We start from the raw sequence: 27,417 nt of genomic DNA on the forward strand, positions 1-27,417 counted from the left end.
CCAAGAGCAAATTTTGATATCCTGTCCACAGTCAGGCAGGCAGACAAGGGTGAATATATAATCTCCAACTTTACTGGTGGAGGTAATAAACAGGTACCCATACCACATGACTTATAACACAGACCATATTATTTTTATTATTATTTCAGGATAGCTGTGAATTATCTCTGACTAGCTGGATTTATAAATATGGCCCTTGGCCACCACCTATCAGCTGTTTGGCCTTTGTTTCACAACTCTGTGTGTGTGTGTGTGTGTGTGTGTGTGTGTGTGTGTGTGTGTGTGTGTGTGTGTGTGTGTGTGTGTGTGTGTGTGTGTGTGTGTGTATTTACCTACTTGTGATATACAGGAAATGAGATACACTCATGGGGTCCCCTCCTGGTTTCTCAACAAGTCAAATTCTGCTTTGAACTCTAAGTTTTTAGACTAGACCAGCTCTTTGTCCAGGCTATTCCACAGGTCTATGCATCTATCGACTTTCCTGATCTACCAGATGACCCACCGCCATGTCATAAAAATACCAATACACCAGTCCTGTATGAGACAGCCCTAGCATGTATTTAATATGGACGGTGGGTGTTAGCGCCAAAGTGGTGACATGTGGAGGTGTAGGAGGACTACTGGGCCTTGGGATAGGCTACTGCCCCCGAGATATAGGCCCTGAAGCCTTTGCCCAGAGTTGGGGGGGAAAAAAAAAAAAAAAGGAAAACTATATTTCTTGATATACTTGAAGCAACTTGAATTATTCAGTTCATTTGTGTGTGTGTGTGTGTGTGTGTGTGTGTGTATTTACCTAGTTGTGACATACAGGAAATGAGATACACTTGTGGGGTCTGTCTCTGTTTCTCAGTGAGTCAAATTCTGCTTTGAACTCATTTAAGTTTTTAGACTGGACGATCTCTTTGTCCAGGCTATTCCACAGGTCTATGCACCTATATGGAAAACTATATTTCCTGATATCCTTCAAGCAACTTGGCTTTTTCGGTTTCATTTCTGTTACTCTCCCATCCCATACAAATAGATCTTTTCTGTCTATTTTTTCTACTCCTATCATGGCCCTGAACACTGCGATAATGTCAACCCTCTCTCTCCTTTCTTCTATGGAAGGCAGAACCAGCTTTTCCAGCCTCTCTCTGTATGACAGATCTGCCAGGCTAGGGACCAACTTGGCTGCTGTTCTTTGTAGTCTCTCGATCTTGTTTACATCCTTCTTTTTGTGTGGGGACCACACTGCTGCCACATATTTCAACCTGGGGCAGATCATGGCCATTATCAATTTTTTCATCATCTCCCCATTCATGTAATGAAATGCTACTCTTATGTTAGTCAAGAGATTTTACATCTCTCTGTCTTGTTAATGTGTATTTCAGGTGACCAACTATCCTGGACCAGCACTCCCAAATCTTTCTCTTCTCTCACTTTTGTGATTGGTTCATTACCCATCAAATAATTCAGTGATGGCCTCTTGGTACTTTTACACATTTCCAACATTTTACATTATATTGTGTTGAATTTGATTTCCCACATCCGGCTCCAATCATAAATCCTATCCAGGTCCTCCTGCAGCATTTTACAATCTTCTTCAACTTGTACTTTCCTCAAGATCTTTGCATCATCAGCAAACAGACTTGCATAATTGTTCATTCCATCTACCATATTGTTTACATAAATCAGGAACATTAGTGGCACCAACAACGTGACCTGTGGGACTCCACTTGTTACTTCCCTCCATCCAGACATCCTGTCCTTTATTACCGTTCTCACTTGTCAGTCTCTCAAGAAGTCTCTCATCCACTCTACAAAGTTCCCTTTCAGTCCAGTCCTCCTATGTCTTCCAATTTCCACATTAGTTGCTCGAGGGGTACCTTGTCAAAGATTTTCTCCAAATCTAAACACACACCATCCACCCAGCTATCTCTCTCCTGAAGCACATCTATCGCCCTTGAGTAGAAGCTCAACAAGTTGGAAACACATGACCTTGCACTTCTGAATCTAAACTGACCTTCTGCTAAAATGTCCATCTCCTCCAGATATTTTATCCATCTATCTTCCAGGATTCTCTCACAGTTTTGCAACCATGCTTGTCAGGGACACTGCTCTGCAAATCAGGGGTACTTCCTTGATCCCTCCCTTATAAATTGGTACCACATTGACCCTCTTCCATGCCAGAGGCACTTTCCCTTCTTCCAGAGAACACACAATTAAACTGTGAATCTTATCTGCCCTTTGTTCTCTGCATTCCTTTAGTATTCAATTAGAAATTCCATCTGGTCCTGGCGCCTTCCTCACATCTTGAGTTTCCAGTAATTTGTATACTTCTTGGACTTCAACATATACATTTTTTAACACTAAATTTCTGGTCACTCCTTCCTCCACCACAAAATCACTTTCACTGGTGAAGACTGATTGGAAGCATTTGTTCATTTTTTCAGCTTACATAACTGCATCTTTATAGACACTCCCTTCTACTTTCAGCTTCTTGATTCCTTCCGTTTGTTTCAATTTGCCATTAACAAACCTCTAAAACAATTTAGCTTCTTCCTTACATTTGTCAACTATACCTTTTTGGAAGTTTCTTTCTTCCTCTCTATGTATTCTTGTATATTCATTTCTGGTTCATTTATATTCTTCCTTTGTTCTATCATTACTTCCCTTTCTCCATTTGCTCCATGTCTTATCCCTTTCTTTTATTGCTATCATACACCTTTTGTTGAACCAGTCATTTCTCCAGTTCTCTTTCCCACTAACTTTTGGCACATACTTATCCACACCAAAATTATATCAGTCTAGAAAGATATCCCACTTCTTCTGTATCTCTTGTTTCCCAGAATTTTCCCCAATCAGATTCTTCAAAAATTTTTCCAGTCCTGTAAAGCTTGCTTTCCCAAAGCTGTATCTTCCTTGCCTGTAAAGCTCATCTCTTGTATCCCCATTTCCTTCTATCATTTGGAACTCTACTACTACATGATCACTTTATCCTATAGGATACAGAAATTTCAGAGATTCAATTGCATCAGGTTCTTTGGTCAGAATTAAATCTAGTCCTGCTGGTTTGTCATCTTCCCTAAATCATGTCTCTTCTTTCACCCACTGGGTCATTACATTACCTATCTATCTATCCATCTATTGCCAGACGTCTTAATCCCATAAGGGGTGGCCAAAAAAAAATCGCCTCCATGTCGCCCTGTCCCCTGCCATTTCAATGATCTGCTTCCAGCTCACAACCCCCTCTCTCATATACCTCTCCACTCCATCAGTACATCTCATCCTTGGACTCCCCCTACCTCTACCCCCCTTGCACCTCACTCACATACACTCTCCTTATCAGTCTCTCTCTCTCCATCCTCTCCACTGGGCCAAAACACCTCAGTGTGTTTCTCCTAACACTTCCTATCACATCCACATCCACACCACATCACTCCTTCACTTCCTCATTTGTCAGTCTGTCTCTCCATGTGACTCCACAGGCTGCTCTCAAAAAACTCATTTCCACTGCTCTCACTCTTGGCTTCTGTCCCTCCAACAAGGTTCAAGTTTCCCTTCCATACGTCAGACTTGGTATCACAGTATTGTCATGTAGTAACTCTTTCACTTCAATGCTCACTTCCCTGTTTCTTATCACTACTTTCAAGGAACAAGGAACCTTTCCTCCTTGTTGTACCCTTTCAAGCACTTAATCCTCTAAACTGCCATCCTTACTCATCAAACTACCCAAGTACCAAGTACTGTACTCAAATTTTCCATTTCCTTCTCATCCAACCTCAATGTACATCACTGACTTCACTTCTCTCGAAGACCATAACTTTACTCTTCCCTACATTCATCTTTAGATTCCGTTTCTTACACACTCTCCCAAACTCATCCACCAAGCCTTGCAACTCCCCTTCATCTTCACTTAACAACACAGTGTCACCTGCAAACAACAGTACAGGGAGTTTCCAAACACTGCCCTCTCTCATTAGGGCCACTCCAACATCCTCTGCCCTACCTTATATCTCCTTTATAACCCCATCCATATACAGACTGAACAACCATAGAGACATAACACATCCTTGTTTCAATCCAGCCTTCAAAAAGAAAAATTCACTCAGTTCACCACCCACATGTACTGCAACCTTAGGACCCTCATATATACTCTTCAGAGCAATCAGCAACTCCCCATCTACTCCGTATATTCTTAATACTTTCCACAATCCTTGTTCATCCACCCTGTCATATGCTTTCTCCAAATCCACGAAGGCTGCATTCAACTTCTTTCCTATCTCTAGAAATGTTTCCACTAAAGATCTAAGAATGAATATCAGATCTACACAACCTCTTCCCTTCCTGAAACCTCCCTGTTCTTCTCCAACTAATTCCTCTGTTATTTCCCTAACTCTGTCAATAAGTATCGTACCATATACATTTCCTATTACAGTACACTAAGAAGACAAATGCCCCTACGATTACCACACACGTATGTTTTCCCTTTTCCTTTGTACAGGAGACTAATTATATCTGACTTCCAATCCTCTGGGACTCTACATTCCTCCCAGGCCAATCTACACATCTTCCACAGTCATTCTATTACTACTATCTTTTCCCCATGCTTCAGCATTCCACCACACACTCCATACATTCCTGGGGTTTTCACCATATTAACTTTCTTCACTGCCTCCACAACTTCCATCCTACTGATTTCTTCCTCTCTTCTCACATCCCTCTGTCCCCCAGCCATTCCCCAGCCACTTACACTTGCATTACTTTCATTCTCTATGTTCAACAATTCCTTAAAGTGTTCTCTCCATCTCCTCACTTTTTCTCCCTTCTCCACTAGTAATCTACCACTTTTATCTTTCACTCCCCAACTAACTTCTTTAGCACCCTGTCTAACTCTCTTTACCTCTTTCCAGAACATTTTCTTACTCTCCTTCCACTTCACACTCAAATTCCTTCCAAGTTTCCCATCCACTCTCTTCTCTCTCTTACTAATCTTATCAGCTCCCTCATCCTCTCTATATATAACTCTTTCTTCTGTCTCTAAACTTCTTCCATGCCCTTGTTTCTCATCCACTTACTATATGCTTTCTTCTTTTGTGCCACAGCCTGTCTCACTTCTTCATTCCACCATGCTGTTCCCCGCACCCCCTTTTGTCTTGTCTTCACCCCACACACCACCTCCCATGCTGCACAGATTTCTTCTGTGAATATCTTGCACACACCTTACATGTCCCCCATATGCTCCAATCCATATTTACCCAATTGCTCCTCCACTTCTCTCTTATATTCTGCCATTATTCAATCCTCTTGCAACTTTTGCACTCTCCTTGTGTGGACTACTTCCTCTTGTCCTTCCCTTCTTCTATTTCTCCATTTCATTTGGACCTTGATTCTGACCACCCCTTGGTGGTGGTCAGAAGGTCCACTCCTCCACCCTCTATATACTCTTGCAGCCATTACACACTTTCACAACCTTTCATCCACACACACATAATCAATCATTGCCTTCTGTTCATTCAGTTCACCACACGTTCTTCTCATCACTCTCCATGTATATCTATGGATCATTTTGTGCCTGAAGAGGGTATTGGCTATCACCAACTCCCTTCTGGCATAAATGTCCAGTAAAGCACTGCCATCCTCATCCATCTCTGCAAGCACACCCCACTCACCAACTGTATTATCCATTGTTACATTTAATAGTATACTGTCCCACAAATCTTCACTACTTCTTGCATCCCACCTTCCCAGTTTACCTCTTTCCAATTGAAGTCCCTCATCAAGATTATGTTACTTTTCTCAATCACTTTCTGTAGGTATCTAACCATGTCTGACAACATCTCCTGATATTCCTCCTCATTCCATGCCCTCGTCTTGGGGGGGAAATATGCTACTGTGATGTCTCTCTTGCCTTTCCTTTTGGTTTCTGTTACCATGTTTATCACTTCAGCCATACCTTCTCCCTGTTCCACACTAACCACATTTAGGCTGTTTTTCACTGCTATCATCATTCCTCCTCCCATTTTTTTTTCTATCTCTTTTTTCATTCATTCATTGCCAGACGCCATGTATCCCAAACGGGGTGGCCAACGGCTCAGAGTTAATTGTTTTACAGGGAGGGGCACTAATCCTTCACCAACCCCACTTGACACGTAGGGAGAACGTTATGCCAACAGCATCTGGTGTTCCCAGGCAGTCGCCCATCCAAGTACTAACCAGACCCAACGTTGCTTAACTTCGCTGATCGAACGGGAAGCGGTGTACTCAACGTGGTATTCATAGTTTTTATTTTCCACTTCCCAACTGGATTTTAACATTCTCTCTTAGCTTGGTCTTTACAAAGCACATAATGTCTGGCTCATTTACCGTCATGAAATCGTCTATTTCTAGCCTTGCTGAGATTGGACCATCTACATTAGCATATGCAATTTTAAATCTTTTTGCATTAATTTTTATTCACCTTCTCTCTCTCTCTTTCTTCTTCGGTACCACTTCCTCAGTTGTGTGTGTGTGTGTGTGTGTGTGTGTGTGTGTGTGTGTGTGTGTGTATACAGGCATACCCCTGATGAACGATGTAACTGATTAAGTGAAAACCCATAGCTAGGTGAGGTATCAAATCTCAGGGTAGATTTAACATGTTAAGTATAGAGATGGGTTTTTGAGCCTTGGGTTTCCCCCCCGACCAAGTCCTAAACCCACCCAAATGAGTCAAAAAAAAAAAGTTTAAAGCAAATCTACATGACTTAACAGTTGTAAAATAAGCTAACCTAAGCCTAAAACCAATGCCCATCCCCCTTGTACCAAGTCAAGGTCACTGAAGGATGCAATCTCCGACTCGTATTCAACCTCAATGGAGAAGCAGAAGCAGCATTGTATCCAATCCCACCATCAGATGGTCCCGGGACAATTAAATAAACATCTGTTATGCATAATAATGATGTATGAATGACACAGATTCATCAAAGGTGCAAATTGCTCTGACAGATAATTGCTGGTGTTTTGACAGGGAATTCTCTTGATGGGGAATGTGATCGATGATGCAATCAGGTTTCAACGGCCCCTCTTTATGTCATTTTAGTTAATGTTCTGGTTGCTGAGCTTCTTTACTTTCTTCTCTCTTATTTTCCAACATATATTTCGAAATTCGTTTGTGTTTTCAAAGCATTTTCCCTTGAACAGCCAGAATGTAGACACATGATTTATCATGTCACAGTTTTCATCAATGCATAATATATTTACGCTTTTAGGCTTTCATAATTATCAATATTTAATTAAAATTATTATCTTGTATTCCATGACAAATTAGATGTTCAATGGTCAAACATGAAATATTCTTTGTTGAGTCGCCTAGTTGTCCACGCTATTTTGTACCACATCTGACGGGCGAGAATCCATACCCCAAATGACAGTGTTCCCCCCACCTGTGACTATAAAAACAAAAATCAAAGTCCAAAAACAGTTTATAAATTAACTTAAACAGAAAATTTAAGTCCGTAATATCATCAAAATCAGTAAAAAAAAATAAATAAATAATTAATAAACCATTGCAAAACCAGAGCCAGGCCTACAAAGGGTGGGGTAGAGTGATTTGCATCTAGGGGAATCATAAATTGGGGTTTGCTTGAATCTCTCTCTCTCTCTCTCTCTCTCTCTATATATATATATATACATACATATATATATAGAGAGAGAGGGAAAGTGTGGAAGGTGGTGGCGACCATCATCCACTCACTTGTTGTAGTGCCTTATCATTCTTTTTCTGTGCCTGCCCTCCTCTCTTCCTATTTCTCCCATCTTTCCTGTCACTTCTTATTGTTTTTCTTTCATTTACAGGTGGCTTTACATTGAGTGACAAGCCAAATGGTTTCCTGTAAGCCAAGAACCCATTTACGACGCTGGGTGGTAACCATATAACCAAATCATTCGTGATCCCTATATGTCAACAAGTGGGTTGGTGGAGGGTTAGTGCCCATCCCTGTAAAACACATAACTCAAGGTCAAATGGCCACACCTTATGGGATTATGTCATCTGGCAACAGATACACTCAATCCTCGTAAATTGCGATTTTTTTTTTTTTTTTTTTTTTTTTTTTTTTTTTTTTTTAATGTGAGGACGAAGGAACCAAAGGCAACGAGCCCGCAAAACTGTTCCTTCCAAGAGAAAAACAAGATACATAATCCCTCTAATATCCGAACATCCTCACTAACTGGACATAATCGTCCCGGGATCCAATATTCCCAAAATGGGCCAAAAACTGCAAAAAATTCGAAAAAAATCTGACTTTTTTCCCACCCATAATTTGAAATTGCCGCGTGGCACCAAACAGCTGATACACCATGGTCCCTTCACCCCTTCCTTCCTCCCCCCTCCCCTCTCAGGGTTGCCATTTGGTATTTTTCATTACCAAGTGTGGGCCAATGGGGTGCTTTCAAAGCTAGTATTCCGCTAGATGGCTCCACTGTTGCAGTAAACACATTCCCCGCACTGTTTAAAAAGCATATTTTTCTTTGTTAATTATCTATACTGTTGTGTGAAAATGTGGATCATGGTAATGTCATATACCGAAATATAAATAATACAAATAGAACACGTATATATAACGTATCGTGAAGTGTTTATATTTATCATCAACGGAAATTAAAATATCACTGATGGCATGTGATGGCAACCTGTCCCTCCAGTGACCCTATATTATTTAATTTCTGCTACATTTAGTACAAATTTGGTTCTTAATACATTGTCTGTTCAGACTCAAAGTACGCCTAGTGGGTATCTAGACTCATCCAGTTTCTATGTGGGCAGAAATTTAATGTTGAGTAAATACTGGCATTCAACATTTTGCTCGCTTGCTTCACGCATGCGCACCACAAGACAGTCCCGTGTTTAAGTTTTTTCACGAGGGATGTCAAGTTTCCATGAAAAATTTTATTTTGATGGCGTGTAATGTCACGGATTCACTCAAAGTAGAAACAAGCTAAATTCATAACATTCGTCATTGGTTCATATGTGACTATGTACAGGCAGTGTGTTTCACTGAGCGATATCTTTGTGTGAATCTCATTCCCACATCTTGCCTCTTTAGCTGTTAACTAAGCTACGCCCATTTCTCATGTCCCTGTACCCGACGTTGGTTACATTACTGTCGTAAATGGACACACCCACAAACACATATAGTTCAGTAATGTGAGTTCCTGACTGTTGAGCTGAGAGAGAGACCTTCCCCTGCAGCTTCCTTGCACCATGAGTGAGTCATATTCATATGTATCATTGTAGCTTTTTGTAAATAAAGTGTTACAGTGAAGTTTTGTCTTTTTCTGTTGAGAACTAGTGGTTATTTTAATTTTTACATTTCACCAAGTGCCTACCAAATAAATACCTTAAGGTCATCTTATCATCAATATCTCACACACATTGCCCCCTCTTGGCAAGTCCCTAATGGTATGGTCATGTGAGAACTGTCTCCAGGCCACCTGTCCACACACGTATGTTGTAAGATCTTCCACTGACTGAGTCAGTAGCTTGTGCACATACCAGTCCTCTTGACCTGGATGCAGTCTCACTGGGGGTAGACATTTAAGAGAATGCAGTAGTATTTACTCGTCATGTGTTCTCACGTTTGCATATATACAAGTGGGGTTGGTGGAGGATTAGTGCCCCTCCCTGTAAAAACAATTAACTCTAAGCCCTTGGCCACCCCGTTTGGGATACATGGCGTCTGGCAATGGATGAATGAATCTATACATATATAGAATCGTGAATACTGAACTTGACTCCGTGTGAATCTTGTGGATCACTTGGAGGCGATGTCTTGGCTTGTTAACATTTGCATATATATATATATATATATATATATATATATATATATGTATATATATATATATACTGTATATATATATATATATATTGTTACATAGCCTATGATTTCATCATCCTTTGTGTAATTTTAACGCACAGTATGCTGCATGTTTGATCACGAGCGTGTTCTGCCTCAGTCCCCCCCTTCTACCGTTATAGTAGAGTAAGTCGTTCTCTCTGTTATACTTTGCGGGATTTTCAGCTCTTTGTCCCCATGGCTTCATTTGCGCGTCCTTCTTACAAGTTGTATCAGGCTCTGCTGGCCCCTATATAATGAGCTCAATCTCTGCATCATTGCCACTTAGATCTGCTCCTCATTTTGTTCACATCTCTGTCCTCCCCTGTACAGATATTATTATTGTGAGTGCTCAAGAAATCTCCAAACATCTAGCAGCTGTGTGGAATTTGAGTATAACTGTTGTATTTTTTCTTGTGCTGTGTAGCATAGGGTTAGTTCTTAGGCCTAGTGAGGTCTTTGTGATTAATGTTGGGTTTATGTCAGTCATTTTTTATAATAGTTTGTATTTGTAATAATTTATCTTGCATTCACTGAGTATTATCTGGTATCTCATTTTATCAGGGCTGACTTAGATAAATTTACTCTTGCTAATTTCGTGTTAATAGAGGCTATTGCAGTTAACCATATATTTAACCTGTTTATTTGCCATTACATTATCTTTATGAGTCCTGAATGTTTTGTTGTTAGTTTGAGCATTAAACTTTAACTTGTAATTTTACCTAACTCTTTTGTTTTGAACCTGGAACTTTACGGGACAGTAGTGACTCTTAGTATTCTCACTTAAAGTGTACGTTATCTTTCTCTGTTCCGTAACAATATATATATACATAATCGTGAATACTGAACTTGACTCCGTGTGAATCTTGTGGATCACTTGGAGGCGATGTCTTGGCTTGTTAACCTTCCACAGTCGTCTACCCTCGGTGAGACCGGGCAAAGAATGACGCGTAAACGATCTTGGTTTTGGGACGGTTCCTCAGACCGGATGATTTATGATGGTGAATGCCAGTATTTACTCAACATTAAATTTCTGCCCACATAGAGACTGGATAAGTCAAGATACCCACTAGGCGTACTTTACACTCTGAACAAACTATGTATTAAGAATCTAACTTGCACTAAATGTAGCAGATTTTAAATAATATAGGACCACTGAAATGGCGGATTGCCATCACATGCCATCAGTGATATTTTAATTTCAGTTTATGATAAATATAAACAATTCATGATACGTTATATATACATGTTCTATTTGTATTATTTATATTACGGCATATGACATTACCATGATTCACAATTTCACACAAGTGTAAATATTTAACAAATAAACTTATGCTTTTTAAACAGAGCGGGAATGTGTTTACTGCTACAGTGGAGCCATCTGACGGAATACTAGGCTTTTCAGAAGCACCCCATTTGGTAATGAAAAATTTGTTTGGTAATGAATCAGAATAAAGAATTACCAAATGGATTTTTCACATGTATGAGGATACACAGGATGGAGATAGTGGATTGTTTGCTCTCTCTGATTAATCTGCTACTCTACATAGAATGAAAATAATCAACATGGTGTTAATTATAAGGAGAGTGATTACATGTATTTCCACTTGTACAGTATATATAATTAGTGAAGAATAAATGATAGGTTTACGAATTTGGTAATGAAATGTTAAATTTGGTAATGAAAGTTGAGGAGATTGGTAATGTGGCCGTTGCGATCTGGCAACTCTGTTACCCCGCCATCATCAACAGTCACAGCCTAACTCCGATCGAGAGCAGATGCTTATAGCAGTGCAAGCCACAGGTGCTTGTTTTTTGTGAATAAACAGTGAATAAACTGCAATACCTCGCCACTAGAACACACGGGAATTTGCAGTGTTAAGAAATTAGAATTTAGAGTGCAGAGGATTAACTGTGGACTGGAAACTGGCGGTTCAAACCAGTCCAGGAGCCAGGGACTTGTAAGTACCCAGAATGTTTAATACTGTATAAGCTCACCTCTAAAACCTCATTTTATGGTTCTTTTGCACTTATTTCAGTCTTTTATGTCCCTTATTGGTGTGATTTGGGTCTTAAATAGGTGCAATGCATGTCCAGAGGGAGCTGTATAGGTGATTTTCTGAGTTTGGTCCATAAGTACAACTCCAGGAGGCTGGGGCCCAATATCCGGACAGGATCACTATCCGGACATGCCTTTGGCTCTATTACATTGGATATTGGAGGGATTACTGTACAAGAGAGAGCCAAATTCAAGATCCGATCATTTGAGATGCCTGGATACACTTTTGAAAGACTGGAGATCAAAAGAAGCAGGAAATACAGACAGAGGGAGACAGTTCTAGAGTTGACCTGTTGCATAAATGAAGGACTGGGAGTAACGGTTAACTCTTGCATTAGAGAGTTGGACAGAAACAGGTTGAGAGTTTGCTGCTAGACGGGTGCTACGCGCACGTTGTAGAGGTGGAGGAATGCATGTAGACAGTTCAGAGGAGCAGTGACCATTGAAGTAGCGACAGAAAAGAGATAAAGATGCAACAGTGCAGCGAAGAGACAGGTTGAATGGAATCAGTAAGAGGAGGAGAGTTAATGAGGCGAAAAGCCTTTGACTCCACCCTATTGAGAAGAGCTGTATGTGGGGAGCCTCCCCACACATGAGAGTTGTACTCCACATAGGGGCGGATAAAACCCTTGTGTATAGTCAACAATTGTGCAAGGGTAAAGAAGGAATGGAGTCGGCTTAGCACACCCAATCTCTTGGAAGCAGAGTTTACAAGAGATGTAATATGATCTTTCCAAGATAAGTCCCAAGTAAATGAAACCTCAATCATGTTCAAGGATGATGCAGGATTAAGATGAATATTATTAAACATTAGTGGGTATACCTGTGGAAGATCTTGTCGGGTTGATAGGTGCAAAAACTGAGTCTTTGATGCATTAAAAACAACCAGATTATTTTTACCCCAGTCAGAGATACGAGCCAAGTCAGACATTAGGTGTGCCATAGCCTCATCCCTTCCCTGTTGAAGTAACTGCTGAGATGGACGTTGTGGGAATCGAATGGAAAGGTTTCTCTAACTGCCTTGTTAATGTGTTTATCAGGTGACAAACTGTCCTGGACCAGAACTCCCAAATCTTTCTCTTCTCTTGCTTTTGTAATAATTCAATGATGGCCTTCTTGGTACTTTTACCCATTTCCAATATTTTACAATTCTTTGCATTAAGTTTCATTTCACACATCCGGCTCCAATCGTGGATCCTATCCAGATCCTCCTGCAGCATTTTACAATCCTCCTCAACCTCTACCTTCCTCAAGATCTTTGCATCATCAGCAAACAGACTTGCATAACTGTTCACTCCATCTACCATATCATTTACATAAATCAAGAACATTACTGGCGTCAACACCGAGCCCTGTGGGACATCACTTGTTACTTCCCTCCATCCAGACATCCTATCCTTTATTACTGTCCTCATTTGTCTGTCTCTCAAAAAGTCTCTCATCCATTCCAGGAGGTTACCCTTCAGTCCTCCTATATGCTCTAGTTTCCACATTAGTCTCTTATGAGGTACCTTGTCGAAGGCCTTCTCCAAATCTAAATACCCACAATCCACTCAACCACCTCTCTCCTGTAGCACGTCAATCGCTCTTGAGTAAAAACTCAACAAGTTGGAAACACATGACTTTCCACTTCTAAATCCAAACTGACTTTCAGCCAAAATATTCATCTCTTCCAGATATTTTATCCATCTATCTTTCAGAATTCTCTCACACAATTTTGCGACACCATGCTGGTTAGGGACACTGGTCTATAATTCCTATGGTACTTTCCCCTCTTCCAGAGAACACACAATTAAACTGTGAATCTTATCCACCAGTTGTTTTCTGCATTCCTTTAGTACCCAATTAGAGATTCCATTTGGTCCTGGGGCTTTCCCCACATCTTGAGTTTCCAGTAATTTATACACTTCCTGTACTTCCACTTTTATATCTTTTATCACTACATTTCTATATCTTTTATCACTACATTTCTAGTCACTCCCTCCCCTTCCACAAACTCACTTTCATTAGTGAAAACTGACTGGAAACGTTTGTTCATTATTTTTGCTTGCACTGCCGCATCTTTATAGACCTCTCCTTCTACTTTCAGTTTGGTAATTCCTTCCTTTTGTTTCAGTTTGCCATTGACAAATCTATAAAACAGTTTGGGTTCATCCTTACATTTGTCTATTATACCTTTTTCAAAATTCCTTTCTTCTTCTCTACATATTCTTGTGTAAACATTTCTAGTTCTTTTACATTCTTCCTTTGTTCTGTTGTTACCTCTCATTCTCCAATTGTTCCAAGCCATGTCTATCTCTTTTTTTTTTTTGCTATTATACACCTTCAATTAAACCACTCCTATTTTCTGTTTTCTTTCTCCCATACTCTTGGCACAAATTTTTCCACTCCTGAATTATAGAAGGCTAGAAAAATATCCCACTTCCTGTGTGTGCGTGTGTGTGTGTGTGTGTGTGTGTGAGGTTGGTCTACCTCGCACCACACAGTCATAATTCAACGGTCAAACTGTGCATGACTCGTGAATTGTTATTTGTGGCTTATTTTTCTACCTTCCAGTGATTGCTTGCCTTGTCTGCCAACATGGGGCCTATGTGCAGTGCTTGTGATGCGTGTGGTAAGACACCAAAATGGACTCGTAAAGTGATGTCGCTGACAGAGAAAGATAAAGTGTTGGACAAACTTAGGGAAGGAATGTCGGCGACAAATTGCTGTCAGGATGATTCCCCGTCATTTATTTACATACCATTTTATTTGGCAAGTACAGTACACTAGTTTTTTACTTATATGAGTTATAAAATCTCCCTAAAAATGTTTTATTAAAGTACTAACCCTGTGACGCTCGGGAGCAAGGAATCATACCGCGGGGTGTCACTTTTGTGATTCTGTGTTATTTTGAATTCGCCTGGGCTTTCAAGCGGTGGCTTGCATCATCTATCAGTACTACCAGTGTCCAGCTATACTCAGTTCTGCTAATGTCACCTGTACTCCCATCCACTGTTGACAATTTAGCCATTTTTCTCCTGACCTTGACTCCCCCTCTCGTTACCTACCCTCCATTAACCTCTCCTCCTGCCTGACCAGCTGCGCTGCGCTACACTAATCCTGGATGGATTTTTCCTCTCATTTTATCCATTGAAATGTGCCCTTTGCCCTATTCTTATACAAAATAATATATAAAAGAAAGAGAAAAGGTAACTGATACTGCCATACATCTGGAATGGGATAATTATCACCTGACAACACCTCACATGCACTCGTTCGCCAATTTTCCCTGTTTATTTTCCCTTGAAATATGCCGTATGACCTGTTCTCATAATAAAAATATATATAAGAAAGGGAGGGAGAAGCCTAAGTGATATTTACATTTATCTGGAACTACCTAATTTATTATGTTTTGTCTAGATTTCCTGCCAATCATTTCATAGCGTATATAGTAGCAGCTGTCACCACGCTGACACTGGCAACCCTTCACTGCCCCTAGGCCACAGCATTCAGTTTACTGTCGTCTTTCGAGGTGAAACCATGTCGGATTCGCGCCTGTCCAATTCCACTGCTTTTTTGCCCCATGCAAAGGGCCCTGTGCCCTCTACTCCTATTAAACCTCGTGTGTAGGGGTAAAGGGCTAAGTGACTCTGCTGTGGAACGTCAACTGGCTAATGTATCAATGAGAATGATGGACAGTGACTACGAACTTTCTGGTGACTGTAAAACAGTGCAAGTAGAAATGTAAATAATGTGTAAACAGCAAGTGAAAGCAATGGATGTAAATATAACTGAACAGTGGAAAATAGTTTTATACGTTACTGCAAGTGACAGTGCATAACATAGTGCAAATAAAATAGAAATGTAAATAATGTAAATAAAATAGAGAATGTAAATAGAAATGTAAATAAGTAGTAATATAAGAATACGAGTATATATACTAGGCGAAGTGAAAGTGAAAGTTTTGCTCTAGCATGTATGCATACTGGGAGTTTGAAAGTGAAAGTGATAGCTTTGCTCTCTATACTACTATACAGTATGAGAAACTGAATGCCTGGAGTGAAAATAAACTACTAGTACTGAAAGAAACTTATAGATAAATATTGTATATATAAATAAGTGTAATAATATAAAGTGTGAATGTGTTTATAAATAATAAATGATGGCCCTGTCTCAGAATACCATCGGGGAACCAGCACGGGAGGAAAGCTCGTATGCACTCGTAATTTACGTTGCTTCCACAGTGGGTTTTTTTTTTTTTTTGGAAAATGGACTCCAAAACTATTTGAAATTCATAGAATAGTGTTTGTAGTTATAACATCAGGCAGTGGTAACCATATTACGGGGTATCAGGAAGTGTAAAGTGGAGACTTCGTTACCCAACTTCAGAAGTCTCCACAAGTCCTACGGTTGTCGACGAAGGCTCAACAAACATCCCAGGGGAAAGCTGAAAGGTATGTGCCATGTGCATATACGATTTTATTATTCTAGGACTAATAACTGATTTTTGGCAAATATTTTTTAGAAGTCAGTCGGAGAGCGAATATCCTCGCGGGACGCACAAGGAGTGTAAAACCATCCCCATGGTTTAGGAGTTAATTAATCAATAATAAGTATATTTATAGAATGACGGGGAATCATCCAGGGTGCAAACTGTCCTGACGGGAACTCGTCCATGTTTTGATGGTGAATTGACTTGACAGTGAATTGTCTCGGAACTGTATGTTTGGGGTGAATGAGTCAACTGCTCGTACAATAAAGAAGGCAGAATGTAGCATACGGGAGGTTGTGAGGGCTAGTGCACCTGACTGTGCTAAAGTCCCTCCACCTACGCCTGTGAACTGTCTCAGAACCGTATGTTTGGGGTGAATGAGTCAACTGTTCGTACAATAAAGAAGGAAGAATGTAGCATACGGGAGGCAGTGAGGGCTAGTGCACCAGACTGAGCTAAAGTGCCTCCACCTATGCCTGTGAATTGTCTCGGAACCGTATGTTTGGGGTGAATGAGTCAACTGTTTGTGCAATAAAGAAGACACAATGAAGCATTCGGGAGGCAGTGAGGGCTAGTGCACCAGACTGCTAAAATGCCTCCACCTATGCCTGTGCCTGGCGCATTCCAATAGCAAAATCGTTATAGCGGGAAATTTATTGTAAATCGAATTTTCGGGTGGAACTTTTCTATTATCGTTGCAGCGAATTATCGTAAAAAGAGTAATGACTGTACTTTGTCTAATAGTACTTGTAGTTGGACCAACAAGTACAACAACAAACAGAACACCATGTACCTTTATTTAAGTGACTTCTGGGCTTGTTAAGAAGGGAGGGAGGGTGGTTATCTGACACTTGGGGCATCTGCTCTTGCCCCATGCGGCAGAGGGTCTCTTGGAGGTGCCATAATGCCTTCAAAGTCAACAGCTGAGACCATGATGAACAGGTGGGTACAATGATAAAATGGACCATAGGACGCGAGGTACAACATGTGTTTTAGTGACAATATGGAGAAGTGTTTGTTTACCCAGGAAAGTCGGTAGATGGTATGCAGATAGATGGCAAGCTGCCTGCCATTTTGAATCTGGCTCGTTGCTAACCACCTGCCTTCATGTGACTGACTCGCATTGTCCAGCCCATCTCTCGTAGTAATGGCAGGAAGTCCATTTTTGCCTTAGAATCATACAGTCGATTCACATGTTGGGAACTTCGATTCGCAGATTTCGCATTGAATAAAAATAAGCATTTTCTGGGTTGACCTCCCATGGTAGGTGATTTGCACCATTTGAGTTCACATTGTGTGGGGGTGCACTGTATGTGTATGTGTGTGTGTGTGTGTGTGTGTGTGTGTGTGTGTGTGTGTGTGTGTGTGTGTGTGTATATATATATATATATATATATATATATATATATATATAAATCAATCAATCAATCAATCATTTCCTGAGGCACCCCATGGGATGCATAGGGCCTAAATGAACTCTCTCCACCAATATTTATCTCTTGCCAACTCCTTCAGGTCCCACCAACACTCCTCTCCTGCTTCTCTTTTCATTGTCCTCAACCAGGTTTCCCTTGGCCTACCTCTACCTCTTCTTTCTCTAGCAGTCCACTCTGGCACATCCTATATTAAACTGATATATATAATTTATATACTTTATATATATATATATATATATATATATATATATATATATATATATATATAATATATAAATCAATCATTTCCTGAGGCACCCCATGGGATGCATAGGGCCTAAATGAACTCTCTCCACCAATATTTATCTCTTGTCAACTCCTTCAGGTCCCACCAACACTCCTCTCCTGCTTCTCTTTTCATTGTCCTCAACCAGGTTTCCCTTGGCCTACCTCTACCTCTTCTTTCTCTAGCAGTCCACTCTGGCACATCCTATATTAAACTGCCTTCTTTTCTATATATGTGTCCCAGCCACTTTTTCAGTGGGACAGTCTCACATATTCATCAAATGGTTCCACTCTCGTAATATCCCTTACTCTTTCATTTGTAACTCTGTCTTGCCACTTTACCCCAAGAATCCATCTCAGTATTTTATTCTCAAATCCTAATACTTTCTGATCTGTTGCAGTTGTACTGTACCATGACTCATACCCATAAATTAAATTTGGTCTAACCATGGACTTGTAAATTTTTACTTTAGTATGTACTGAAAGCATATTGTTATTTCAAACAGATTTCAATATTCCCTTTAAGACCCAGACACCCAAGACCCAGACACCTCAAGTCCCGGACAATTTGGGCTTGGGTCCATTAGTCCAAGTCTTGGATTATTCCCTAAGATATCTGGACATCTGGGGGGGGGGAAGCCGTGCAGGGACAAACAGCTGTGTTTTGGCGCATAGTTCCAGCAACATCCACTAGAGCGCCCCTGCATCCTCCCCATTTCCCAACGACCTACCGTTGTGACTGAACACTCCTTGCCATGGCTGCCCAAAGCTCACTTTTGTGGTGGTGCCCTACCTGCTGCAGGCTCTGGCTCTGGCTCTGACAGTGAATAAACTGCAATACCTTGCCACTAGACCACATGGGAATTTACAGTGTTCTGCAGTGTTCAGAAATATGAATTCAGTGTGCAAAGGATTAAGTGCAAAGTGCAACACTTACGTAGTGCAACTGACATGGCGTAATTAAGAACAGAACGTGCAGTGTTAAACAATTATAGTTCACAGTCCGAAGGATTAAGTGCAGCGCAACACTGGATTACTGTACATACTTCAAGTGCACCTTCACCACTGTTAGAGCCATAGAGGCGGCGGGTTAATCTTCGCGATGGCCACGGACGTATCATAAGTACCCTGTACACTGCTAAATATTTTTCTTTCTCACTTCTAATTTCTTATTCTCTGGTTCCTTTTCATTTATTTTATGGTTTCTGTCCCTTATTTGTGTGAACAGGGTCTTCAGTAGGTGCGGTGCATGTCCAGTAGGGAGTTATTTAGGTGGCTTTCAAAGTTAGGTTGGGTTGGGGTCTATAAGTACCAGTCCAGGGGCATTTTTCCCAAGTATCGGACAAGACCAAATCCTGGATGTTGCTTGGGCCCTATTACATTGGATCTTGGAGGGATTACTGTATATATATGCAATATCAAACACCAGTCTGGATTGTACCAACGGTTTTTAAACTGTTTTTACTACCATTGCGGTACTGTATTGTATTATACCTTCACTACAATAATCAAATGGTATAACATATACTGTATAATACTGTAATACTGTACTGTACACTGATAAATGTCTTTTATTTATGTTATTGTGGTGAACACAGTTGAAGTGGTCAAGCAGTATGGACTGCTTCTGGCTTTATCAAACTTTTTCCAATATACAGCATATGAATTTAGTCCGGTTGCTCCTCGATTCCGATAAAAGCGAATTCTGCTCTACTGAAGTCTGTTATCTTGAGGTTTTACTGTATCAAAACCCTTTACAAAATGTCTCAGAGAAGGAAAAGTCCTGACAGCATGGAAAAATGCAGTAACAATCTTAATACATAAGAAAGGAGGAGTGACAGATTTTAAAAGTTACCTACCAATCCCCTGTTGTCAGATATATATATATTATCCACAAAGATCACCAACAGAACTGCAGCTGTGCTAGACTCTAACTAGACTAGGGAACAAACTGGCTTCTGAAGTGGATTCTTAACCATCAACCACCTCCATACAATAAATCAAATAACTGAGAAGACAAATGAGTACAGGAAACCTTTGTATATGGCATTCACTGATCATGGCAAAGCCTTCGACTCCATAGAAACAACAGCGGAATCCAGTGCAATTAGCAGATAAAGTGTACATGAGATCTACTTTAGAATACTGGAAGATACTCAGAGATGGATGAACAACCACTGAACTTCATACTGATACTGTACCGGAAAAATCTCAATAAAAAAAAGTGTATGACAGGGCGTAACTCCCTCACCAAAACTGTTTACAGAATGCTTGGAAGCATTCAGAAAGTTTAGCTGAAGTAATGAAGTGAATAAATTAGATGAATAACTGAGTAAAATCAAGCTTGCAGATGACATCGTTCTCTTTAGTGAGTTGGGTGGACAACTGCACCAGTTTAATGAAGACAAGATGCCTTTGCATTGGACTTAAGAAAATGACAGGAGTCATGTTTAATAACCAAACTCAAACTGAGGAAATATGATTCCAAGATAGAGTTTTAATGTAGATGATCAATCTGTATACAATGGGCAACTTGTACAGACTAAAGATCATTCAAACCTGAAATAAGCAGATGTATAAAGCTGGGTTGCAGCATGTTTGGTAGACAAAGTACCATATTAAAAAGCACATTTCCATTGTGTTTAAAGAGGAAAGTTTTTATTCAATGCATTCTCCCAGTAACGACATACAACTCAGAGACATAGACAGTGACTGAACCACTGGAAAGTTGTGAAGTGTCCAAAGGTAGGGAAAGACGTAATTTTCAGAGAAAGGAAAGAAATGGCTTGGATTAGTTAATGGACTGAAGAACTGTACATGAACTAATAAAATCAATTACAAAGAAGGAACAAGACTCAACAACAGCTGAGCAAGGAAAGCAAGAGACTAGGTAATAACTGATACACAAAGTCCAAGAGAAAGACCAACAACTAGGTGCCACGATGAAATAAATTACGTCAGGAGATAAAGGTTCCCTGACAAAAAAACAAAGAGCAGGCAATGAAGACAGAAAATTTGTTAAGAGATCTTAGGATTCTGGAATGGAAAGAATAGTACATGACTGGGATAACTGGAAATGTCTGGGAGAGTTCTATGTCCTGCAGTGGAATGTCATTGGCTAATGACAACACACACACACACTAGCTGTGGGTGCTCCTCTACTATATACATTATGGTATATGGAAATATTTCTCCTTCCAATCCACACCTCATGTCTCTGTCACCTGACAAAAAGGTGGTGTGCTTCACTTTTTGGTCAATGATCATGGATGAATCACACATAAATGCCATGAGCTATCAGAAACCTGGTTTAAGAATCAAGAATTCTAAGATGTATATGTTCATGTACGATAAGTTTCCCCTAAATCCTAACCTTAATCTCAAAGTTCCTTTTTGTGTGTCATTGGTGTATTCATGTACCTGAAACTCATCACTATGACTTGTTGAAGCCTCCATGAATGCTTGGAAATCAATGCACTTTGTGGGTTAATGCGACTAAAAACTAATTCTAAGAAAACTTGCTTTGTCACAACTAGCTTGCAATGAAGCAGTTTCCAATTTACCCTTTGACTCCTATCAGCATTGCTGAACGATTTTATCTTGGTTAACACCTAAAGGTTATATTCAGATAATTGAAAGTCTCAAGCACCCAAAGGGTTTGGGAGCTTTGACAAGAACTTGGAAGTTTCTTCACCATAGCTTATGAACTTTCGATCACCTAACATACAAAAACAGTGCTGTGATAAAAATATTTCTCCCTTGCTATGGTATGAATCCGAGTTTTGACAATATACCTACACATACCTCACACATTCTGTCAAACAGGCATTAGTTCCCGTTTGAAGTATATGTTGTATTTTTCACATTGTAGATTAGCGTCTATTCTTCTCAGGTTCTCCTGCGATCTACAGGTCAGCCCTGACTACGGGAGAGTTTCCTGTTCTTCCTCACGCTGTGAAAAAAGAGGAATGTTGGTATCACAGCAATTAATCATTACTTTGATAGTTTTTAAAAGTTAAATATTAGTTGCATCTGCACTGTTGATATTTAACATTTTCTTCTTCTCAGGTTTACATGTGAATTTAAAAGCCAAATGAACTACCTGTACGTATTTTTCTTTGGAATTCATTACAGGTGCCTGTACTGAACTGAACTTAATATCCCTTTCACTCAACAGCATCAGAGGCATCCTACTAGTTTTTTTTTTTTTTTTTTTCTTATTGTCTACAGAAGTCCAATATTTACAGCCATGAACCAAGAATGAGAGATGCTAGAACAGGTTCTACTGTTTGTGTAAGAGACTGAATGTTTATGGATTATTTACAGACCAACTTTTGATGCTATAAAAATGCAGTTCAATAAGTTGAGTGAATCATTATTTGTGCAACAGTACATAAGACTGAACTCTACACACATTCCTCATATTCTGTGGAAGAACAGTAAAATGGTATTTGTTACACACATTAACTAAAGAAATATCTTTTCAATCATAAATTTTACATATTTCTATTGCAAATGACTTTCTTGGAGGTGTTAAGAAACCATAAGGGAAGTTCATAATGAAATACAACATGATTTCACACAGCTAATCATCTAACTGTATTCCGTTCAAAGCAAAGGAGGTGCCTAACAAGCATAGTGGTGGTTTGGGAACCACTTCAACCTGTCACACAGTCAATGAAAGAAATGCTGTAATGTTACTCTGATGATGCTTTGCTATGCACTCCCCTCTTGGAGGGCTAGGAGTTACCCTTATCTAAACGACTTTATTTGGGTGTGTAGCATTCTGCTACCAGATGCCATTCCAGGCATATAACAATGGCCCTAAACTCCTTATTCAATAGCATGTATTCAAATCTACTAAACTGCAGCAGCTAAATTTGTGAAAAGCTAATGAGACTACTTTTTATTGGAAGATTCATATACCTATGGAAAGTTATTTTCTCTGAAGATACAACAGTTTGGGCCATCTTGGACATTCTTTACGTATACCTGAAAAGGTTGTATCTTCTGAATACACAACTTTTCCACATGTGAATATAATTTTTCCATATGAACACTTCATGGTACCGTGAAATCACAACAGACCGTTTTTAAGATTTTTGTAAATCTATGTGGCATGCCACTGTAATGGTCATGCCCGCAGATAGGTATGTAAATTACCAGTATTACACTTTATGCTCAAACCTTTTTCAGTGTTCAAAGCTCAGCAATGGGATGCCATGGTGAGAAAGATGGTGGGAAACTCAATTAGGTGACTAAATGACCTCCAAAGGTTTATGCATAGCCAGAAACCTGTTTCCCTATGTTGGAACGATGTGGTGGAGGTTCAGCATGGCTGTATGTCTTCATTTTCTTTGCTGACTGCACATAAGAGCAGTGGTGATAGAAAATTTACCACGATGTTGTCCCAGATGCCTGGCTGAAGAGCGTGATAGTGAATGTACATAAGGGGAAGAGTGATGCCTTGGAAAGAGGAAATTACACAGGTATAAACATCTGGACCAGATAAGGAAGGTAGTGGAGAGAATTGTAAAAGGTATGATGAGGGAAAGAGTCAATACCGATGAGATGCAGTCTGGGTTTATGCCAGGCAAAGGAACCACTCATGCCACATTTATTGTCTGACAGTTTCAGGGAAAATATAAAGGAAAGAAAAGGAAGTTGTACTTTGTATCTGTTGATTTGGTGAAGGTATGTGATAGATTCCCTAGGGAGGTGGTAAAGTGGGCAATGAGAAAGTTTGGGATTGAGGAGTGGTTGGGCAGAGAGGTTATGGCTATGCAGGTGGGTGCCTGCACCCAGGTAAGAATGAATGGAGATGTGAGTGACAAGTTTTCGTGAATTATGGCATGCATCAGAGGTCAGTTTTTAGCCCCACTTTGTTTGTCTTGTTGCTTGAAGCTCTCACATGGCTTCAAAAATGGGCTCTCATGGGAGATGTTGTATGCTGATAACTTGTTGTTGACTGCAAAGAATGAATGAGAGGTGGACGAATGATTTAGCAAATGGAGAGACTGAATGGGTGTAATATCAAAGATGAAACTTAACAATTTAATCACACTGTCCTAGTCTGGAATTGATCTCAGGCCCTCACGCTTCACACACGCACACTTTACCACTAAGCTAAACAGAGGATTCCCCTCTGTCTCTGGGAAATGCAGGCATTTACGAACACCGTTACATCCTTCTTTCCTCCCTTTGGTGATTACTTGGTGAGATTCGAATTCATATGATAACGAAGCATCAGAGGCCACCATTGGGGAAGCTGCGGACCACACCAAACAGCTCATCCCTGGGATGTAAGGACAGGGACACTGCCAACTAAGCAAGGAACAACCAAGCCTCACCTCACATCCCACTGCTGCCACAAATGTTATCACCGAAATGAAACTAACAAATTAATCACACTGTCTTAATTGGGATTTGATCTTAGGCCCTTGTGTTCCACACGTGTGCACATTACCACTGAGCCAAACAAAGGATCCTCCTTTGCCTCTGGGCAAACCGGGCCTTTATAAACCCCATTACATAAGACACAAGGGTCTGAGAGTGAATGCACGTAAAAAAAAAAAAAAAAAAAAAAAAAAGGTGATGGTATCTGGGGCTATTGGCAGTACTATTAAAGCAGAGGGAATGTGGCCATGTGCAACTTGCCACAAAGGTGTGGGAAGTAACTCTATCTTGCAAAGTGTCTTTGATAAAAGAGTGCATAAGATATGTATTAGTATTAAAAGTACACTGCAAAATAATGTTGATATTGTTGTGTGTGTGGTGTGTCAGGGAGAGCATACAAAGACTGTCAGGCATAAAAGGACTGATCTTGCTGCAGTGTCTCTCAAACAGAGGAGTTTTGTTTTTGAGGACCTATTATTTGCTGGAGGTGGGGATGGAGCGTGCTCTTTGGCTAGGGTACAGAGTTGTTGGAGGCAGTTCATGGGACTGATGCCTCTCTAAACATTGAAAGGGCTCTCCCTCCATGCTAAGGGATCTTTGTATGTGGCACATGACAGGGGGGTAATGTTGTAAGGCAGTGAGGCCTGGGCTGTAAAGGAGGAGGATATTCACTGGACCAAACTTCCAGAAATGGCAGTGATTAGATTGATGTGTACTGCACCCTTCCATGTGGGGGCGAGGATTGCAAGTGAAAAGCTGAGAGGAAGGATGAGATTTCAATGTTTTTCATTATTTTAAGGCAAGAAAGAAGGAACCAAAGGCCACGAGTCCACAAGACTGTTCCACGAAAAAAACAAAACAAGATAATAGAGAGCCAAATTCAAGATCCATACATTTCAAGACACCTGGACACACTGCGTCTGAAAGATTGAAGATCATAGGCAGTAGGAAATACCAACAAAAGAAGGCAGTTCCAGAGTTGACCTGTTGCATACATGAAGGACTGGGAGTAATGGTTAACTCTTGCATTTGAGAGTTAAGACAGAAAGGGATGAGAATTTGTTGCTAGACAGGTGCGATATGCCTGTTGCAGTGGTGGAGGAATGCAAGCAGACAGTTCAGAGAAGCACTGACTATTGAAGCAGTGATAGAAAAGAGGCAAAGATGCATTAGTGCGACGAAGAGACAGGTTGAAGGGAGCCAGTAAAAGGAGAAGAGTTAATGAGACAAAAAGCCTTTGACTCCATCTTGCTGAGAAGAGCTGTATGTGGGGAGCCTCTCCACACGAGAGATTTGTACCCTATATGAGGGCAAATAAAACCCATGTATAGTCAACAACTGTGCAGGGGTAATGAAGTCATGGAGTCGGCTTAGCACACCTAATCTCTTGGAAGCAGATTTTATAAGTGAGGTAATTTGATCTTTCCAAGATAAACCCCAAGAGAATGAAACACCGAGTATGTTTGAAGATGATACAGGATTGAGTTGGATATTGTTAAAAATTAGTGTATGCTCCTGCAGAAGATTTTGTCGGAATGAAAAATGTAAAAACTGAGTTTCTGATGCATTAATAACAGCAAGATTATTTTTACCCTAACCAGAGATATGAGCCAAGTCAGACATTAGGTGTGCCTATGCCTCATCCCTTGTTTGTTGCAGTAACTGCTGAAGAAAATGAATGGAAAGGTGAAAGGTGGAGTCTTCAGCATATGAAAGGACAGGGTTAGATGTACAGCTTAGAAGGTCACTGATGAAGAGAAGGAAAAGGACTTGGTGATAGGACAGAGCCCTGAGGAACACCACTACTGATGGCTCTAGGAGAAGAATGGATGCCGCTTACAACAGCAGCTAGAGAACGACCAGAATGGAAGCAAGAGATGACGGTACAGGTAGGATACTGGTATTGTGATGATAGTTTGGGCATGTTGAAAGAATGGAAGATAACAACTGGGTGCAGAAGGTGAGAAGCGTGAACACTGAGGGTAGGGTTGAGAGAGGCAGACCAAAAAAAATGTTGGGACGAGGTCAAATTAGAAAAGATAATTATTAGTGAGTGGGTTTATTTAGGCTATAACCTAACCCTTCCAGTCACAAAGGTTCATTCTGAACTGAATAAAATCATCTGGAGATAATATATGAAATAAACAGTAAAACCTCAATATAACAGACTTCAATAGACTGGAATTTGATTTTACTGAAATCGAGGAGCTACCAGACTAAATTCTTATAGGTCGCAAAAAGTCTGATAAAGCCAGAAGCAATCCAGTCTGCCTTACCACTTCGGCTATGTTCACCACAGTAAGGCAAATAAAAGACAGGTTTATCAGTGTACAGTACAGTATTATTATGTATATTATACCACTACTGTAGTGAATGTATAATATGGTACAGTACTGCAATGGTAGTGAAAACAGTTTAAAAACCGTTGATGCGATCCGGGCTGATGTCTGATATATCGAAAAAAGTCCAGATTAGCAGGGGGAAGTCCGAATGTTGCTTTTATCGGCATTATAGAGAGGTTTTACTGTACAGTTGAATATGAAGAAGCTAACAACAGGAGACCAAACTATAAGAAATGAAAAACCTCAAGTTACTCTTTGGAGCTTCATACCATTATGCAAGGTAAGGCAAGGCCTTCATTCTAACAGGATACCTTCTGACCACTATGCATTCCCATTGTGTTGGGAAATTTGTACCACCAAGGACTTTAGGACTCCTGGTCATTCTCCGTTCGGGACTTTAGCAAAAGCTTTGCCATTGCAGTTGACATCCCAAAGGCTTTTGATCCAGTCTGGCATAAATCTTTAAGTTCCAAACTGCCCTCTTACAGTTTCTATCCTTCTATCTGTGCCTTCATCTCTCACTTCCTTTCTGGTTGTTCTATAGCTGCTGTTGTAGATGACGACCATTCTTCTCCTAGAGCTATCAATAGTG

The 27,417-nt window shown here is 40.2% G+C and overlaps 1 protein-coding gene and 1 pseudogene across 1 annotated transcript in view; both read right to left on the reverse strand.

The window, feature by feature from the left end:
• Positions 1-27,417, reverse strand: part of LOC145415682 (calcium-dependent secretion activator-like) — a 603,137-nt gene that overhangs the window by 296,097 nt on the left and 279,623 nt on the right. The gene's annotated exons all lie outside the window — the stretch shown is intronic.
• Positions 6,147-6,263, reverse strand: LOC145415800 (5S ribosomal RNA; annotated as a pseudogene).

The sequence above is a fragment of the Coenobita brevimanus genome, chromosome 103, assembly GCF_032717465.1.
Source record: "Coenobita brevimanus isolate Jiangsu-jjx chromosome 103, ASM3271746v2, whole genome shotgun sequence".
In the NCBI taxonomy this organism is placed as follows: Eukaryota; Metazoa; Arthropoda; class Malacostraca; order Decapoda; family Coenobitidae; genus Coenobita; species Coenobita brevimanus.